Here is a 14232-nt window from a genome sequence, read left to right as displayed (position 1 = left end):
GTGTTCCGTTTGAACCCCTTCATTCCATTGATATTAAGCTTTTATCTTGGAAAGTTTTGTTTTTGATGGCTATTTCCTCGGCTCGAAGAGTCTCTGAGTTATCTGCCTTACATTGTGATTCTCCTTATCTGATCTTTCATTCAGACAAGGTAGTTCTGCGTACTAAACCTGGGTTTTTACCTAAGGTTGTTTCTAACAGGAATATCAATCAAGAGATTGTTGTTCCATCATTATGTCCTAATCCTTCTTCAAAGAAGGATCGTCTTTTGCATAATCTAGACGTGGTCCGTGCGCTGAAGTTCTACTTACAGGCAACTAAAGATTTTAGACAAACTTCTTCTCTGTTTGTCGTTTACTCTGGACAGAGGAGAGGTCAAAAGGCTTCAGCTACCTCTCTCTCTTTTTGGCTTCGTAGCATAATACGTTTAGCCTATGAGACTGCTGGACAGCAGCCTCCTGAAAGAATTACAGCTCATTCCACCAGAGCTGTGGCTTCCACCTGGGCCTTTAAGAATGAGGCTTCTGTTGAACAGATTTGCAAGGCTGCAACTTGGTCTTCACTTCATACTTTTTCCAAATTTTACAAATTTGACACTTTCGCTTCTTCGGAGGCTGGTTTTGGGAGAAAGGTTCTACAGGCAGTGGTTCCTTCTGTTTAATGTTCCTGCCTTGTCCCTCCCATCATCCGTGTACTTAGCTTTGGTATTGGTATCCCATAAGTAATGGATGACCCGTGGACTGAACACACTTAACAAGAGAAAACATAATTTATGCTTACCTGATAAATTTATTTCTCTTGTAGTGTGTTCAGTCCACGGCCCGCCCTGTCTTTTTCAGCCAGGTTCTAAATTTTAAAATTATAACTCCAGTCACCACTGCACCTTATAGTTTCTCCTTTCTCGTCTTGTTTCGGTCGAATGACTGGATATGACATGTGAGGGGAGGAGCTATATAGCAGCTCTGCTTGGGTGATCCTCTTGCAACTTCCTGTTGGGAAGGAGAATATATCCCATAAGTAATGGATGACCCGTGGACTGAACACACTACAAGAGAAATACATTTATCAGGTAAGCATAAATTATGTTTTCTGATCTCCAACCCGAATCCCTTCCAATTTCTGTCGAAGTAAAATTGCTAGCGGCTCTAATGATAAGTTAAACAACAATGGGGATAGTGGGCAGCCCTGACGCGTGCCCCGTTGTAGGACCATCCGTTGAGAAATCTGCCCATTAATTAGTAGTGATGAGATGGGGGTAGAGTATACTAACTGAATAAATTTATACATATGTCCTGTCAGGCCAAATTGTTCTAAGGAATAAAATAGATGCCTCCAGGCGATACGATCGAAAGCCTTCTCAGCGTCTAACATTAATAGGGCTAAATCCACCATGTCGCTATGTCTTGTTGTTCTAAGTTTATTCCAGAAAAAGTCTATCAGAGTCATGACCTTTCGTGTATTCCTAGTGGGATTTCTCCCTGCCATGAAACCTGACTGATTTTCATGGATGATTGAGCCTAAATGCGGTTTTAATCTGTTTGCTAAAATAGATGTTAACAATTTGTAGTCCGTGTTTAATACGGAGATTGGTCTATATGATTCTGGAAGATCTGGTTCTTTGTTTTTTTTTGGGAATTAGAGATATAACTGCTGCTGCGAAATATGGTGAACATTTATTATTCCCAATAAAATAAAAATTAAACAATTTTTCCAGTGCTAAGTTAATATGTGGTTGGAGAATCCTATAAAATTCAATGGGAAGACAGTCTGGTCCAGCTGCTTTATTTGTTTTGGCGGATTTAATTGCTACTAAAATTTCTTCCACATCGATCGGTTTATTGATCTCTGCCAAAATCTCTGGAGAGATTTTGGGAATCTTGATCTTATCCCAGAATAATTTCTGCTTATCTATCGAATAGTCTTCAGCTGTATAAAGCGCACTAAAATAATCATAGAAAATTTTAGTAATATCCGCATTGTTAGTAAACCTACCTGTGTTGGATCTAATGGCCGTTATGGGATTCCGATGGTTTTTTTTAGTTACAGTCCATCCAATGTAGGGAAAAATAAGCGCTCCAAGCCCACAGATATATAAAAGTTCAATTTTATTCCAAACTTGTTAAAATCATACAAGATAGATTAAAAAGTGGTAAGCACAGTAGTGCAAAAACAGGTTGTAGAACAGGTGCAAAAAACAGCAAACGTTTCGTGCTCCATGCACTTGGTCACTGCTAATTGATGCACCTGTTCAGAGCTCTATTTATACCAAATTTCTTAAAGTGATATCACAAATTTTCATTAACCTGTACTTTGCCATTTTGTAAGGGAGCATATGACAAGAAACATTTATTTACTTTTTCCTTTTCATGTACATAAAGTGTTACAATATAAATATGCAGGTTGATATTTGTTGGTTAAGGCGTGACTATGTTTTGTGAAAACAATCTATTTTGCAATATATTTAAATCATTACATTTATGAAAAGAAGCATACACATTGCTCTATAAGTCATTACCTTCAGTGTTAAATATAATCAAAACCATGTTTATATATTGTTTAAACTACTCTTAATATAAAAATCCTTAATTTGAAAAGTATGAAATTAGATATGCAATAGATGAGCCTATGACAAGAGCCTGATTTCCTAAGACATCAAAATAAGTGTATGTATAGTAATCTATTTTCTCTCTCATAAAGGAAAAATTGGGTTGGCAATAATAGTGAGAAAATGTCTCATATCAACATATTTTCTTATTTCTTAATTCTTTTTAGGGGAATGAGCCCATGACAAGAGACATACCTATAAATTCAAAAATTTCCCAAAAACATTAAATGATTTATTAAATTTTCCTATTTCTTAATTCTTTTTAGGGGAATGAGCCTATGACAAGAGACATCTATAAATTCCAAAAAAAAATCAAAAATTTCTTTTTAAAATAAATTACTAAAAAAAAATATTTTTCCCAGATATCTATTATTTGGTGAATAAGTCTAAATCCCTTCTCATGTTGAAGCCCTCAGGGTGTGTAGTCTGTAGATTGAACATCCACATAACTTCTCTTTTGTCAAGTGTTGTCTCTCTATCACCTCCTCTTCTCCATTGTGGGACAAAATCTATCCCCTGTAGGATAAGAGCAGATGTATCTGCATTGTGCAGAACCTTAAAGTGCCTTGATACAGGTGTGTCTGTGTTCTCATCCTCTATGGAGCGCAAGTGCTCCAAGAACCTCTCTTTTAACGGTCTCTTTGTTTTTCCTGTATATTGTTTGTGGCAAATTTTACATGTGAGAAGATAAACCACATGTGTGGTAGAACAGTTGATATAATGATGTATCTTATAAGTCTTATTGGTAATAGTAGAATTAAATTCCTCTCCTTCCTTAACAAAGTCACATGTTGTACATATTGGGCGTCTGCACTTATAAAAACCCTTTCTCTGTTTTAACCAGCAGGATGTTTTTTTGGTTTTTACATCAGATGGAGAAATAAAATTTGCTATCGTCTTACCTCTTCTAGATACAAAATCACAACCTTCTTTGAGAATCCCCTTAAGGATAGGGTCTGAGTACAAAATTGGTATGGAATCTTTAATAATATTGCACACCTTAGTGTATTCCATACTGTAAGTTGTAATAAATTTGATCTTGCTATTTTCTGATGTTCTTTTTTGTTTATTCCTATATTTTAGCAAGTCTTGTCTAGGAATTAAATCTACACTAGATTTTGCCTCTTGAAGTAACTTCTCACTGTAGCCTCTATCCCTGAACCTTTGTGTTGCCTCTTTTGACTTCACCTGATATTCATCCTCATTTGTGCAATTTCTTTCTCCAACATAGGTGTGTCCGGTCCACGGCGTCATCCTTACTTGTGGGATATTCTCTTCCCCAACAGGAAATGGCAAAGAGCCCAGCAAAGCTGGTCACATGATCCCTCCTAGGCTCCGCCTTCCCCAGTCATTCTCTTTGCCGTTGTACAGGCAACATCTCCACGGAGATGGCTTAGAGTTTTTTGGTGTTTAAATGTAGTTTTTATTCTTCAATCAAGAGTTTGTTATTTTAAAATAGTGCTGGTATGTACTATTTACTCTGAAACAGGAAAGAGATGAAGATTTCTGTTTGTAAGAGGAAAATGATTTTAGCAACCGTTACTAAAATCGATGGCTGTTTTCCACACAGGACTGTTGAGAGGAATTAACTTCAGTTGGGGGAAACAGTGAGCAGACTTTTGCTGCTTGAGGTATGACACATTTCTAACAAGACTCGGTAATGCTGGAAGCTGTCATTTTCCCTATGGGAACCGGTAAGCCATTTTCTTAGTTTAAGTAAAAGAATAAAGGGCTTCATTAGGGCTTAAAAAACTGGTAGACATTTTTCTGGGCTAAAACGATTACTTTACTAAGTATATTTGGCAGATTATTACTTTTAATAGTTGTTAAATCTTGGGGATTGTTTTAATAAAAACGGCAGGCACTGTATTGGACACCTTTTTCACTGGGGGCCTTTTCTAGTCATAGACAGAGCCTCATTTTCGCGCCTCTAATGCGCAGTTGTTTTTGGAAAGCATGGCATGCAGATGCATGTGTGAGGAGCTAAGAACCACTGAAAAAACTTATAGAAGGCATCATTTGGTATCGTAGGAAAGCAGATACCTGGGACTGTATAGGGGTTAAATGTAAAAACGGCTCCGGTTCCGTTATTTTAAGGGTTAAAGCTTTCAAATTTGGGGTGCAATACTTTTAAGGCTTTAAGTTACTGTGGTGAAATTTTGGTGAAATTTGAACAATTCCTTCATACTTTTTCACATATTCAGTAATAAAGTGTGTTCAGTTTGAAATTTAAAGGGACAGTAACGGTTTTATTGTAAAACGTTTTTTGTGCTTTGTTGACAAGTTTAAGCCTGTTTAACATGTCTGAACCATCAGATAACGATGTTCTATATGTATGAAAGCCAATGTGTCTCCCCATTTAAATATATGTGATATATTTGTGTCATAATGTCCAAACAAAGTAGGGATAATAATGCCATAGATATGATATTGCCCAAGATGATTCCTCTAATGAGGGGAGTAAGCATGGTACTGCATCATCCCCTTCTGTGTCTACACCAGTTTTGCCCACACAAGAGGCCCCTAGTACATCTAGTGCGCCAATACTTATTACCATACAACAATTAATGGCTGTAATGGATAATTCTATTGCATGCATTTTTTCCAAAATGCCTACTTATCAGAGAAAGCGTGATTGCTCTGTTTTAAACACTGAAGAGCAAGAGGACGCTGATGATATCTGTTCTGACATACCCTCACACCTATCTGAAGGGGCCAGGAGGGAGGTTTTGTCTGAGGGAGAAATTTCAGATTCAGGGAAAAATTCTCAACAAGCAGAACCTGATATTGTAACTTTTAAATTTAAATTTCAACATCTCCACGCACTACTTAAGGAGGTATTATCTACTCTGGATGATTGTGACAATTTGGTCATTCCAGAGAAATTAGGTAAGATGGACAAGTTCCTAGAGGTTCCGGTGCCCCCCGATGTTTTTCCTATACCCAAGCGGGTGGCGGACATAGTAAATAAGGAGTGGGAAAGGCCCGGCATACCTTTTGTCCTCCCCCTATATTTAAGAAATTAGTTCCTATAGTCGACCCAGAAAGGACTTATAGCATACAGTCCCCAAGGTCGAGGGGGCGGTTTCTACTCTAAACAAACGCACTTCTATTCCTATAGAAGATAGTTGTGCTTTCAAGATCCTATGGATTAAAGGTTAGAGGGTTTGCTTAAAAAGATGTTTGTTCAGCAAGGTTACCTTCTACAACCAATTTCATGCATTGTTCCTGTCACTACAGCTGCGTGTTTCTGGTTCGAAGAACTAGAAAAGTCGCTCAATAAAGAATCTTCGTACGAGGAGGTTTTGGACAGAGTTCAAGCTCTTAAATTGGCTAACTCTTTTTTATTTTAGATGCCGCTTTGCAATTAGCTAGATTAGCGGCGAATAATTCAGGGTTTGCTATCGTGGCGCGCAGAGCGCTTTTGCTTAACATCCCTTTCAAGGGTAAAACACTGTTTGGCCCTGACTTGAAAGAGATTATTTCAGACATCACTGGGGGAAAGGGCCACGCCCTTCCTCTGGATAGGTCTTTTAAGGCTAAAAAGAAGCCAAATTTTCGTTCCTTTCGCAGAAACGGACCAGCCTCAAATTCTACACCCTCTAAGCAAGAGGGTAATACTTCTCAAACCAAGCCAGCCTGGAGGCCGATGCAAGGCTGGAACAAGGGTAAGCAGGCCAAGTCTCCTGCCACTGCTACCAAAACAGCATGAAGTGTTGGCCCCCGATCTGGGAAGGATCTGGTGGGGGGCAGACTTTCTCTCTTTGCTCAGGCTGGGGCAAGAGATGTTCAGGATCCTTGGGCGCTAGAAATAGTTTCTCAAGGTTATCTCCTGGAATTCAGGGAACTACCCCCAAGGGGAAGGTTCCACGGGTCTCAATTATCTTCGAACAGGCATTCTTACACTGTGTAGAAGACCTGTTAAGCATGGGAGTGATTCATCCTGTTCCATTAGGAGAACAAGGGATGGGTTTTTACTCCAACCTGTTCATAATTCCCAAAAAAGAGGGAACATTCAGACCTATTTTAGATCTCAAGATTCTAAACAAGTTTCTAAGGGTTTCATCATTCAAAATGGAAACCATTCGAACGATCCTTCCTACCATCCAGGAAGGTCAATTCATGACCACGGTGGACTTAAAGGATGCGTACCTACGTATTCCTATCCACAAGGAACATTTTCGGTTCCTAAGGTTCGCCTTTCTGGACAAGCATTACCTGTGGCAAGTACAAACTGGAGAAAAGAGGCAGGCACTACTCGGGGGTTTAAAAAAACAAAAGAAAACTTTTATTGATAAACATAAGCCCAACAAAACAAAAATAGGCTTAAAAATTACCAACAGCAGTACAGCAGATAGAATGACACAGAGGGACAGACGGCCGTCTGTCCCTCTGTGTCATTCTATCTGCTGTACTGCTGTTGGTAATTTTTAAGCCTATTTTTGTTTTGTTGGGCTTATGTTTATCAATAAAAGTTTTCTTTTGTTTTTTTAAACCCCCGAGTAGTGCCTGCCTCTTTTCTCCAGTTTGTACTTACCTTGGGCTTGATCACCCTGGCTACGGCACTCCGGAGTCTCTGCTCTATCATTGGATAACCCTGAGGTCTATCTGCGGTTCCGGTTCCGGGTCAGTGCAGCCGCACGCCGTACTCCTTCTTCTACATTACCTGTGGCACTTCCATTCGGATTAGCCACTGCTCCAAGGATTTTCACAAGGGTACTAGGGTCCCTTCTAGCGGTGCTAAGACCAAGGGGCATTGCAGTAGTACCTTACTTGGACGACATCCTGATTCAAGTGTCGTCTCTGTCAAAAGCAAGGGCTCATACGGACATTGTCCTAGCCTTTCTCAGATCTCACAGGTGGAAAGTGAACATAGAAAAAAGTTCTCTGTCCCCGTCAACAAGAGTTCCCTTCTTGGGAACAATAATAGTTTCCTTAGAAATGAAGGTTTTTCTGACAGAGGCCAGAAAATCAAAACTTCTAAGCTCTTGTCAGGTACTTCATTCTGTTCTTCTTCCTTCCATAGCGCAGTCCATGGAAGTAATAGGTTTGATGGTTGCGGCAATGGACATAGTTCCTTTTGCACGAATTCATCTAAGACCATTGCACCTGTGCATGCTCAGACAGTGGAATGGGGATTATACAGACTTGTCTCCGACGATACAAGTAGATCAAATAACCAGAGATTCACTCCGTTGGTGGCTGACCCTGGACAACCTGTCACAGGGAATGAGCTTCCGCAGACCAGAATAGGTCATTGTCACGACCGACGCCAGTCTGGTGGGCTGGGGCGCGGTCTGGGAACCCCTGAAAACTCAGGGTCTATGGTTTCGGGAAGACTCTCTTCTCCCGATAAACATAATGGAACTGAGAGCGATATTCAATGCTCTCAAGGCTTGGCCTCGACTAGCAAAGGCCAAATTCATAAGGTTTCAATCAGACATCATGACGACTGTTACATATATCAACCATCAGGGGGTAACAAGGAGTTCCCTGGCGATGGAGGAGCATACCGGGGGAGTGGGAACTCCATCTGGAAATCTTTGCCCAAATAACTCAATTATGGGGCATTCCAGACATGGTTCTGATGGCCTCTCGTCAGAACTTCATGGTCCCTTGTTACGGGTCCAAATCCAGGGATCCCAAGGCGACTCTATTGGATACAATAGAAGCACCTTGGATCTTCAACCTAGCTTATGTATTCCCACCGTTTCCTCTCATTTCCAGGCTGGTAGCCAGGATCAATCTGGAGAGGGCTTCGGTGACCTTGATAGTTCCTGTGTGGCCACGCAGGACTTGGTATGCAGACCTGGTGAATGTGTCATCGGCTCCACCATGGAAGCTACCTTTGAGACAGGACCTTCTTATTCAGGGTCCATTCGAACATCCGAATCTGGTTTTCCTCCAACTGACTGCTTGGAGTTTGAACGCTTGATTTTATCAAAGCGTGGGTTTTCAGATTCTGTAATAGATACTCTTATTCAGGCTAGAAAGCCTGTAACTAGAAAAATTTACCATAATATATGGAAAAAATATATCTGTTGGTGTGAATCTAAAGGATTCCCATGGAACAAGATAAAAATTCCTAAGATTCTTTCCTTTCTACAAGAAGGTTTGGAGAAAGGATTTTCTGCGAGTTCTCTGAAGGGACAGATCTCTGCTTTATCTGTTTACTTCACAAAAGGCTGGCAGCTGTGCCAGACGTTTAAGCGTTTGTTCAGGCTCTGGTTAGAATCAAGCCTGTTTACAGACCTTTGACTCTTCCCTGGAGTCTTAATCTAGTTCTTTCAGTTCTTCAAGGGGTTCCGTTTGAACCCTTACATTCTGTAGATATTAAGTTATTATCTTGGAAAGTTTTGTTTTAGGTTGCAATTTCTTCCGCTAGAAGAGTTTCTGAGTTATCTGCTCTGCAGTGCTCTCCGCCCTATCTGATCCATGCAGATAAGGTGGTTTTACGTACTGAGCCTGGTTTTCTTCCGAAGGTTGTTTCCAACAAAAAATATTAACCAGGAGATAGTTGTACCTTCTTTGTGTCCGAATCCAGTTTCATAGAAGGAACGTTTGTTACACAATTTGGACGTTGTCCGTGCTCTAAAATTCTATTTAGATGCTACAAAGGATTTCAGACAAACATCTTCCTTGTTTGTTGTTTATTCTGGTAAAAGGAGAGGTCAAAAAAGCAACTTCTACCTCTCTATCTTTTTGGCTTAAAAGCATCATCAGATTGGCTTATGAGACTGCCGGACGGCAGCCTCCTGAAAGAATCACAGCTCATTCCACTAGGGCCGTGGCTTCCACATGGGCCTTTAAGAACGAGGCTTCTGTTGATCAGATATGTAAGGCAGCGACTTGGTCTTCACTGCACACTTTTACCAAATTTTACAAATTTGATACTTTTGCTTCTTCTGAGGCTATTTTTGGGAGAAAGGTTTTGCAAACCGTGGTGCCTTCCATCTAGGTGACCTGATTTTGCTCCCTCCCATCATCCGTGTCCTAAAGCTTGGTATTGGTTTCCCACAAGTAGGATGACGCCGTGGACCGGACACACCTATGTTGGAGAAAACAGAATTTATGTTTACCTGATAAATTACTTTCTCCAACGGTGTGTCCGGTCCACGGCCCCGCCCTGGTTTTTTAATCAGGTCTGATGATTTATTTTCTCTTTAACTACAGTCACCACGGTATCATATGATTTCTCCTATGCAAATATTCCTCCTTTACGTCGGTCGAATGACTGGGGAAGGCGGAGCCTAGGAGGGATCATGTGACCAGCTTTGCTGGGCTCTTTGCCATTTCCTGTTGGGGAAGAGAATATCCCACAAGTAAGGATGACGCCGTGGACCGGACACACCGTTGGAGAAAGTAATTTATCAGGTAAACATAAATTCTGTTTTTAATTCTGGTATATTCCCCCTTAGGGATACCCTTCACAACATGTCTTGGGTGGCATGAATTGTACTTGAGGATAGTGTTCCCAGTTGTAGACTTTCTATATATAGTAGTTTCAACTGCATTTTTGTCTGTGCTTATTAATGTGATATCAAGAAATTAATTTCTTTAGCACTCTGTTCACTGGTAAAGTTTAAGTTGAGGTTGTTATTGTTCAAATATTTACAAAAATCCTCTGCCTCTTTGCTGATCTCCCTCAAACACAAACAACAGATCATCTATGTATCTGTAAAACTGGATAATCCTGTCCTTGAAGGGGTTTTTATCTCCAAAAACGTGGGACAGCTCCCACCAACCCATAAAGAGGTTGGCGTATGAGGGGGATAAAGAAATTAATTTTCTTGATATCACATTAATAAGCACAGACAAAAATGCAGTTGAAACTACTATATATAGAAAGTCTACAGCTGGGAACACCATCCTCAAGTACAATTCATGCCACCCAAGACATGTTGTGAAGGGTATCCCTAAGGGGGAATATACCAGAATTAAAAGAAATTGCACAAATGAGGATGAATATCAGGTGAAGTCAAAAGAGGCAACACAAAGGTTCAGGGATAGAGGCTACAGTGAGAAGTTACTTAAAGAGGCGAAATCTAGTGTAGATTTAATTCCTAGACAAGACTTGCTAAAATATAGGAATAAACAGAAAAGAACATCAGAAAATAGCAAGATCAAATGTATTACAACTTACAGTATGGAATACACTAAGGTGTGCAATATTATTAAAGATTCCATACCAATTTTGTACTCAGACCCTATCCTTAAGGAGATTCTCAAAGAAGGTTGTGATTTTGTATCTAGAAGAGGTAAGACGATAGCAAATTTTATTTCTCCATCTGATGTAAAAACCAAAAAAACATCCTGCTGTTAAAACAGAGAAAGGGTTTTTATAAGTGCAGACGCCCAATATGTACAAACATGTGACTTTGTTAAGGAAGGAGAGGAATTTAATTCTACTATTACCAATAAGACTTATAAGATACATCATTATATCAACTGTTCTACCACACATGTGGTTTATCTTCTCACATGTAAAATTTGCCACAAACAATATACAGGAAAAACAAAGAGACCGTTAAAAGAGAGGTTCTTGGAGCACTTGCGCTCCATAGAGGATGAGAACACAGACACACCTGTATCAAGGCACTTTAAGGTTCTGCACAATGCAGATACATCTGCTCTTATCCTACAGGGGATAGATTTTGTCCCACAATGGAGAAGAGGAGGTGATAGAGAGACAACACTTGACAAAAGAGAAGTTATGTGGATGTTCAATCTACAGACTACACACCCTGAGGGCCTCAACATGAGAAGGGATTTAGACTTATTCACCAAATAATAGATATCTGGGAAAAAGAGGGGGGGGGGGGGTTTGGGAAAGAGAGAGAATTTTTTTTTTTTTTTAGTAATTTATTTTAAAAAGAAATTTTTGAAATTTTTTTGGAATTTATAGATATATCTCTTGTCATAGGCTCATTCCCCTAAAAAGAATTAAGAAATAGGAAAATTTAATAAATCATTTAATGTTTTGGGGAAATTTTTGAATTTATAGGTATGTCTCTTGTCATGTGCTCATTCCCCTAAAAAGAATTAAGAAAAAAGAAAATATGTTGATATGAGACATTTTCTCACTATTATTGCCAACCCAATTTTTCCTTTATGAGAGAGAAAATAGATTACTATACATACACTTATTTTGATGTCTTAGGAAATCAGGCTCTTGTCATAGGCTCATCTATTGCATATCTAATTTCATACTTTTCAAATTAAGGATTTTTATATTAAGAGTAGTTTAAACAATATATAAACATGGTTTTGATTATATTTAACACTGAAGGTAATGACTTATAGAGCAATGTGTATGCTTCTTTTCATAAATGTAATGATTTAAATATATTGCAAAATAGATTGTTTTCACAAAACATAGTCACGCCTTAACCAACAAATATCAACCTGCATATTTATATTGTAACACTTTATGTACATGAAAAGGAAAAAGTAAATAGTTTCTTGTCATATGCTCCCTTACAAAATGGCAAAGTACAGGTTAATGAAAATTTGTGATATCACTTTAAGAAATTTGGTATAAATAGAGCTCTGAACAGGTGCATCAATTAGCAGTGACCAAGTGCATGGAGCACGAAACGTTTGCTGTTTTTTGCACCTGTTCTACAACCTGTTTTTGCACTACTGTGCTTACCACTTTTTAATCTATCTTGTATGATTTTAACAAGTTTGGAATAAAATTGAACTTTTATATATCTGTGGGCTTGGAGCGCTTATTTTTCCCTACATTGGATGGACTGTTGCTATTTTGTGCGTGTGCAGACGCACTGGGAATATTTGCTTGCCGCCTAGGATATAATTTATATATTTTTTCACATATACCCTCACTCTATTAGTGCCTATCATATTCTCAGGATTTGTTTTTACATACCCCAGGGGCGCTCCGTTGAGCAGGTTTCATTTGTATCTTGTTTTTTTTAGTTAGCCTAGCCAAAAATTTGGCAGATCTGCCCGCAAAACCTCCATATAGGGCTTTTTGTCTCTGAAGATCTAAAGCAATCTTTTGTTTGATAAATATGTCTTGCGCATTCTTGGCGTCTATGTACTTTTGCCATTTATCTCTCGTGTGGTCGCTTAAGTATACTCTGTACGTATTCTTTACTTGATTGCTCAGTTGCGTCTCCTGCTGTCTAGTTCTTTTTTTAAGTTTACACATATAAGCCTTAATTTTACCTCTTATTACGGCTTTAGCCGCTTCCCAATACACCTCTGGTCTATTTTTATAATCTTTATTAATATTCTCATATTCTCTCCATTGATTGATCAGCCAGTTCTGGAAGTTACTATTATTCACTAAATATTTAGGGAAAAAAATAGTTTGATTGGTAGTTACTTGTCTCTGGGGTACATTAAGTGATAATGTGATCACCGCATGATCTGAGATAGTTATATCTCTTATGTCCGCTTTCCATTCTAAGCCAATCATAGATTCTGCAATCAGAAAGAAATCTATCCTGGACAGGGATTGCTGACCTTTTTCTAGACATGTGAAAGCTCTCAGATCTGGATTTTGTGTGCGCCAGATATCTGTTAACCCTAGTTGTGTGGAAATTTTTTGAAGGATACGAGTCTTCCTGTCACGAACAAAATTATGGCCTTTACTTGCTCTGTCAAGAATAGGATCTGCTATTAGATTAAAATCCCCCGCCACTATAAGATTTTGACCTATAAATTTATGCAGATATAGGACCATCCTGTCCCAGAATGACTTGTCAATTTTATTTGGCCCATATATATTGCACAATACATACCGTATTTTATTAATTGTGATTTCTACAATTAAAAAGCGGCCTTCCTGATCTATAGTGGAAGAATCTATTTTATAATCTAAGTTTTTATTAAAAAGGATAGCCACTCCTCTTTTACGTGCGTTATATGGGGCCGCAATTACCTCACCTACCCAGTTAGTCTGAAGTTTCAAATATTCCGGGCTTTTTAGGTGTGTCTCTTGTAAGAAGGCGAGATCTGGTTTTAATTTTGCTAGATGTTTAATTATGGTCTTCCTCTTTATTGGAGAGTTTATGCCCCCCACGTTCCAAGACACCAAGTTAAGCGTGTCTAACATACCTCCAAACAATCAAACTTTAGCAGGTGTCCCTTCAATATATTAGAATTTAAACAACCAACCATACTGCGCGGGGGGAAGAGCGGCCAAGGGGGAACGGAGTGGGGGGGGAAAAAAACAAAAAAAACAACTATAAATAAAACTTTAAAATACAACCACTTAAAAAAAACATATTCCATTCTTAATTCTTATTAATGAATTTCTATTTCATTTTCCTCAACACCTTCTAATCAAGCTATGCCCATTTTTTTTACATAAAGACATCGCTTCCTCACTATTTTACCACATATGAGACCCCTGCCTTATTAATTAGAAGCTTAGCTGGATAAACCAGTCTAACACTACATTCCGCTTTCACAAATTTATCAAAGAAAGGGGACATTTCTCTTCTTTTGGCCCTAGTTTCCGCGGAAAAATCTTGAAAGATTGAAATTCTATGGGAGTTAATAATCAAGGAGTTAAGTTTTCTGTAATGGCTCAAAAATAATACTTTATCTTGATAATTGACAAACTTGAAAATGACAGGCCTTGTTTTAAGCATAGTGT

General features: G+C 38.8%; 1 protein-coding gene across 1 annotated transcript in view; it reads left to right on the top strand.

The window, feature by feature from the left end:
• The window catches only part of NHEJ1 (non-homologous end joining factor 1), a 533071-nt gene that overhangs the window by 337511 nt on the left and 181328 nt on the right, over positions 1-14232 (top strand). The window lies entirely within an intron of this gene.

This window comes from Bombina bombina, chromosome 1, assembly GCF_027579735.1.
Source record: "Bombina bombina isolate aBomBom1 chromosome 1, aBomBom1.pri, whole genome shotgun sequence".
Classification (NCBI taxonomy): Eukaryota; Metazoa; Chordata; class Amphibia; order Anura; family Bombinatoridae; genus Bombina; species Bombina bombina.
The sequence above is the reverse complement of the archived record's forward strand: the minus strand, read 5'-3'. Positions and strand labels throughout refer to the sequence as shown.